Genomic DNA, 6,499 nt, shown 5'->3' with positions numbered 1-6,499 from the left:
GTTCATGGATAATTTCAACGCTCATTGCCTATTGAACGCTAGCGTTCTCTTTTATGAGCGCTCTTCCTTGCCTTTGGTGAGCGCTACGTTGCTTCATTTTAACGTTACATGCATTCTTTCATTGCTCTCTTTAGTAATGCCATATTTATTCATTGCATTCATTCACTTGACATTAATGATTTAGTGCTTCGTGCCTGCATTCATTGTATTTTAATTAATAAAGCCAATTGCATTAGAAATGTATGGCTTTAATGAATAATGCTAATGCATTAACGTTAAAGCATTCATTAATTCATTGGCTTTAATAATGTATTACATGCATGCTTGATTAGTAATGTCGTAAAGCTCATTCATTTAATTCATTCTAATTAAATGCATGCACTAGTTATTAAATCATGTATGCATACGGCAGTAATAATCATATGCATGCTTTAGTTATTAATTCATGCATGCATAAAGCATTAATAATTTAATGCATGCATGCCTTAGTTATTAATGATAAATTTATGCATAAGGCATTAATGCATATGCGTGCCACGGCTTCATGGTCATGGGCCACGCTTTTAAAAGCGTGGCCTAAGGTTCCAAAGCGTGCTCAATCTTCAAAGCGTGCCCAAAATTCCTCTTTTCTTTTTTTAGCTTATTTTGTGTTTTTTTTGCTTCTTTTTCTTCTTATTTCCTACAAAGTTTATAAAATCAAAAGATCAAAGAAATATGCCATTTAAGCACAAAAGAATGCAATATTTAAACACTAATCATCAATTTCTTGTACGAAAAAGCATAGAAAAATATGACATGATGACATGTCATCAAGTCCACATTTGGACGAAAGAGTTGTGAATTCATTTCCACATGTTATTAATAAAAGAGGTATTACAAGTTAACTCAAATAGTTGGTATAGACTATTAGTTATTTTGTTTGAAAATCTCATGTACATAAACTTGTTGACTATACATTGGTCATCTATAGTGATTCAAAAATCTCTAATGAGATCCAGCTCTAAATGTTAGAGAATGTAAGGATTCCTTTAGTGTTGATCCTCAAAAAGGTCAGGTCACTACAAGAAAAAAGGCCTATGGCCACGCTTTTTTTAGCCACGCTTTAAAAGCATGGCCAAAAGTGGTCAATAGCCACGCTTTTATGAGGGTGGCAATTGAAGAGAGATTTGGCCACCTTTTTTTGCTACGCTTCAAAAGCGTGGCAAAAACGGTTAATGGCCACGCTTTTATGAGGGTGGCAATTGATTAGAGATTTGGCCATGCTTTTTTTTCTATGCTTAAAAAGCGTAGCCATAGAGAAAAACAGGCACGCTTTTAAAGCGTGGCGACAGAGTTTAATTATTGTGTCATTTTAAAAGCGTAGCCGTTTCCTACAAGTCTTTTGGCACGCTTCAAAAGCGTGGCCAAAAGGTTCCAAAGGCAAAAAAAAAAAACATTTCAATGAAGTCCCTTCGAAATGACCTTGACTTACACAATTGGCACACCCTCTCTCTTCGAAACTTCATCTTTCTCCATCTTCATGGTGCACTGGCCCTATCCCGTTTCTCCCTCTTTCAAAGAACCTAAACCCTAACTCGTTCAAATGGCAGTGGTTAACCCTCTCTTCATTATCCCTCACCCTAAACACTGATGATTAACCCTCTCTTCAGCACTCCAAAGAACACCGAAGAACCCTAGCACTCCGCCAAGAACCACAGCGCTCTACAAAGAACATCGCCGACGCTCGCAATGCCTCCGTCAATGCTCCCTTCGCCGCCATTCCCTTCCTTTGCTGCAAACCCCTAACCTTTTTCCATTTTTCACTAGGCTATCGAGCCAGCAGGTAGTAGCATCTTCATCCCCTGCACCATCGTGTCGAGCCCCTTCGCCCTCCATCTTTGAGCCCCGTCCAGCCGTCGTCGTCTAGTGCCTCTCCCTTTCTGGTAGCCACTGTGTCTTCCTCCACTTCCTACACTACAGTCCTTTCAACATAGAGCTAGCGATCGGACATCGCAAGGTGCATGAACTTCACAACTTTGAACTTCTGTATTTCCAAATTTTTTTCTTCTTTTCATCATTCTCACTCTTTGATCTCTCCAAAAATCTCATTCTCCTCTCTTCCTTCTATGATTCAAAGGAGTTTTGCTTCGAATTTTTTCCCTTTTTCCTAGTGAGGGTTTTTGTGTTACGGAGAGAGCGAGAGAGAGAGAGAGGGAGAGAGAGAAAGAGAGAGAACGATGATGATTTCCATTTCGAGAGGCTTGTTCGGGTGGTGACCCGCCGCACGTACAACCGCTCGCGCCGGTATTGGCGCCGTAGGTGTCACCATCATCGTACCTTGACATAATCCCTGCCACTCTTTGTTTGCATCATCAAGAATGGAGCCTTTGACTCAGGTTGGTTCTTGATTTTTTTTTGTCTGATTTTTCACTGCATCTATTTGTTTTTCTATTCTGTTCTTGAGTTATTTCTGGTCTGTTCCTAAGTATTTCAGTTCTTGATTTTTGTTATAATTTTTAATTTGTTCTTGATTCTTGGTTGGCATATTTTTTGCAGTTCTCTAGTATTCTCTTGGTTGCTATTCTTGATTCTTGATTTTTTGTTATGATTTTTTAATGCTTCTATTTTTTCATGTTCTATACTTGAGTTGATTCTGTTCTTGATTTTTGTTTCTTGATTTTTCATTGCATCTATTTTTTCATTGCTCGATTCTGTTCTTGATTTCTATTCTTGTATTTTGTCTGCATCTATTTTTCACTGCCAGTTTCTATTCTGCTCTTGATTCTTGATTTTTGTTGATTTTAAATTTGTTTTCCAATTTTTGGACAAATACTGTGTTGATTTCACTGTCTACATAACTAATTTGGAAGCACTGGCCATTTTTTTGGAGTTATATTAAGTTTATAGCTTCTAACGGATAATGAATTTGGATAAACCAAAGTGAATCTTCCCTCTAATTTACCTCAAGTTTTTCACCAAGCAAGTTAATCCAATAAATAACTTATATACATGAGTGAAGGGTGAAGATTGCTAACATTCACCCTATAGCAGTGAAGGTTATAATTCTCTTAGAGGGTTTCTTAACCTTCACTCCTATAGAGTGAAAACCTTAAAGGTGATATTGTTAACCTTCACCATTATAGCATTCCCCATACATATATATCCACCAAGAAATTCTAGTTATGTCTTTCAACATTATAATGAGAAGTTCCAAAAATGGATAGGTTCATCTATCTTTTAACTATTATAAAATATTCTTAGGTAATACTTTTATTTATGAATAATAGTAAAATGTCATGATACCTCTATGATTTTTCTGTCTTGTTTGCCTTCAGTTGACTTAGTTAAAAACCTTGTAATATCATGTTATTTTAAAAAATATAATGTGCTGCATATCAAAGATGGTTGCTATATGTATTTTGTAAAAACCATCATTCTAATATAATGGTTTGGTTATTTAGGTCTTGCTCAGTCAGTGGTTTGGGAAGCCATGGTGCCTTCCAAAAAGAGGAGTTGTGTGGGTCGTCCTAAGGCTTCTTCTGTTGAAAAGCTGACAAAAGACTTATGCACTAGTTAATTGATGAGCAATGATGTCAATGATGTAGTTAATTGAGCAAAACATCTCTTTGCAAAACATCATATTCATATTTTTCTGCATTTGATTTCCAGGGTTTCTACAACGCAAACAAATTTGCCAAGCTTGTGAGAAGAAGAGAGTTCATGGCCAGCGCTGCCGAGGGAACCACCGGGGCTCTTACCTGCGCCACTTGTGGCTGCCATAGAAACTTCCATAGAAGAAAGGAACTAGCTGCACCATCCAGGTAGTTGCTACCTCTTTTCTTTCTTTCTTAACACAGACATAGATACTTCAATTCTACTTAGCTTCTAAAATTAAACAAAATGTTTGAAACTATTGCTGCTTCAATTATCTAGTTTTATTATTATTATTCAATTGTGGGGATTCTTGTTTTGTTATTGTTAAAGAGGGTTTTGATTTATTGATGGGGCTCATCAATGTGTAGAGTTCCATTTTGCTTTGTTGTATGTTGAAATTTTAATAGAAAAGTGTGGGCTTAAATGAGAGTGTTTATTTTTAGGCAAGACTATTATTATGATAAAAAAAATTAAATATATATGGTGGGGATCCTAGATTCTTAGGGGAAATGTTACTTTAAGTAGCCATCATTTTGTAGTTCTATTCACGTTTTTGTCCTAAAGTAAGACCAAATTAAAATTTAATGGCAAATTTGAATTTCTGATGAAAGAAATAACTAACTTATCCCAAGCTTGATGTTATGAGAAAACTATCAATCAACAACTTGATCCTTTATCCCAACTCTAATAATATGTATTTGGATGGCAATTGATCCAAGATGCTTAATCTGGCTTAATAGGGACTCATACATGAGTTTAATGTACCTGAAAGAGCAAATCCAGCATCAGCTGAGTTTCAACCCTCATGGATTTGGAAATGGCATGTTTGCTTTAGTTCTATCCTTTGGCCTACTGCTTATAGCATTGAGAAGCCGAAAAGCAAGGTCTTGGCGGTATGGTTCAAGTATCGAATTTTTTTTATCTGTATAGTTAATTTGTGGATTATTGATAGAAAGTTCCAAGAAATATTAAGCACTTCCATTAGGATATTCTTTAATCATGTTTTAAATAATTCTTATAACAAAATTTATGCGAAGATGATATGTGAGAACCGTTAAATTGATTCATATAAAAATATATATATTCATGTAAAATACTAATCAAACTGAAGACAAAAAGGACTTGATCTAGTAGTATTTTAATTGATTTTATTAGCAAAAATCATAATATCTAATCGAATATATATAAATTATATTACAAAATTTACGTGGCTGGTGAGTGCAAACATGTACGGAAATGATAGTTAACCGCTTTTGTGCGCTGAAAAGATTGGAGGGAACATGTACAGAAATGAAAAGTTGCTAGGTGTAATACGGGGTTTTATGGAAAATATTTTTTTTCCTATTTCATTTTATGGAAAATACTTGCCAGTCCTGCTTTCATTTTACAAACTTATTTGTACATCTCTATCGTTTCAATGTTTTCTCTTATTTTGTAGTCTAGAGACAGTGCCTATGTTAGGCTGTACACAATTCCCCAGAAGAGCTAGTGCCTTAATATTGAAGTAAGTTTTTCTATTTTTGAAGTTTCAAAATTTATACATAGCTGCTGATCCATGTATGTTTTCTCTGACATCATGAGTTTCTATAATTGATTATCTTCTAGTCATGTTTTTTCTCGCTTTAAGTTCCTGTGAGGTGGATTTCTACTATGATGATCAAAGATTCTAGTTGAGAGAGTGAATTTTAGTCGCCAGTTAAGGAAATTTCTAAACATGTTTTTTGTTCCCTTGTTGATTTTGCTATTTTTGAATTGCATACTTTGATTGATGTATGAGCTGACTGTTCTTTTTTATTTTCTGCCATAGATCGCTGTACTATTTATGCAAAGATGGTGTATTGATCAAGCACTTCAGAAAGCAATAGATTATGCTTGTGGGAATGGAGCTTTGTAGTGCTATTCTCCAAAATGGATCTTGTTACCAACCATTGTGCTGATGGTGTTGAATTGGAGTGAGGTGGGAGTTGAGATTTAGGTGGGTGTTGAATTGAAACTCTTTTAACTATAAATTGTGCAAATTTTGATCTGTTTTAGAGATTTATTTGTTCTTTATCAAAGTATGCATTTGGATGGTTTAGTTTTAGAATTTGAACTTGAGATTTATTTTGTATTTGAGTATTAGTTTTTTAATGTATAAAACAATTATAACAAAAATTATATATGTCACTAATTAGGTTTGATTTGCCTTGTAATAAAAATTGCATACTATATTTATAGGTTTGGTAATAAAAAACGACAGAAAATTTATATTGTGCAGCGATGAAGGTAAAATCAGAAAAAGGATTTTCTTTTAATTTGATAAGGCTGTCGCCACGCCACGCTTTAAAAGCGTAGCCGTATCTCGCTATTGCCACGCTTTAAAAGCGTGGCCATATCGATCTCTATCGCCACGCTTTTAAAGTGTGGCCATGTCTATCTCTATTGTTACGCTTCAAAAGTGTGGCCATATCTCACATATAGCCATGCTTTAAAAAGCATGAAAAAAAAGCGTGGTGATAGGTCACCAAAAGTGTGGCGATAGAGCAACCGTCACGCTAGCAGTTGTGACCCTTTTAAAAGCGTGGCGGTAGCTTAAAAAGCGTGGCGAAAAGCTATCGCCACGCTTTTTGCCATGCTTTAAAAGTGTGGCAATAGACGTATTTTCTTATAGTGGGTTTAACCCAACAAACATACGATTGCAGCAAACTTAATTTGAATGGGCAAAGATTTATCAAGTTTGAATAATGAAATGCGTGGTTTTGAAAATTAGATTAATACTTTTAAAGATATCCTTTTTGATCTCTGGATTTGAAGTAAACCTGCCCTAGAGTTCACCAAGAAGCCACCTAATTGGTAAAGAAAACATGTTTAATACAATGAATTTGCC

The sequence above is a fragment of the Arachis hypogaea genome, chromosome 1 (genome assembly GCF_003086295.3).
Source record: "Arachis hypogaea cultivar Tifrunner chromosome 1, arahy.Tifrunner.gnm2.J5K5, whole genome shotgun sequence".
NCBI lineage: Eukaryota > Viridiplantae > Streptophyta > Magnoliopsida > Fabales > Fabaceae > Arachis > Arachis hypogaea.
Note: the sequence above shows the minus strand (reverse complement) of the source record.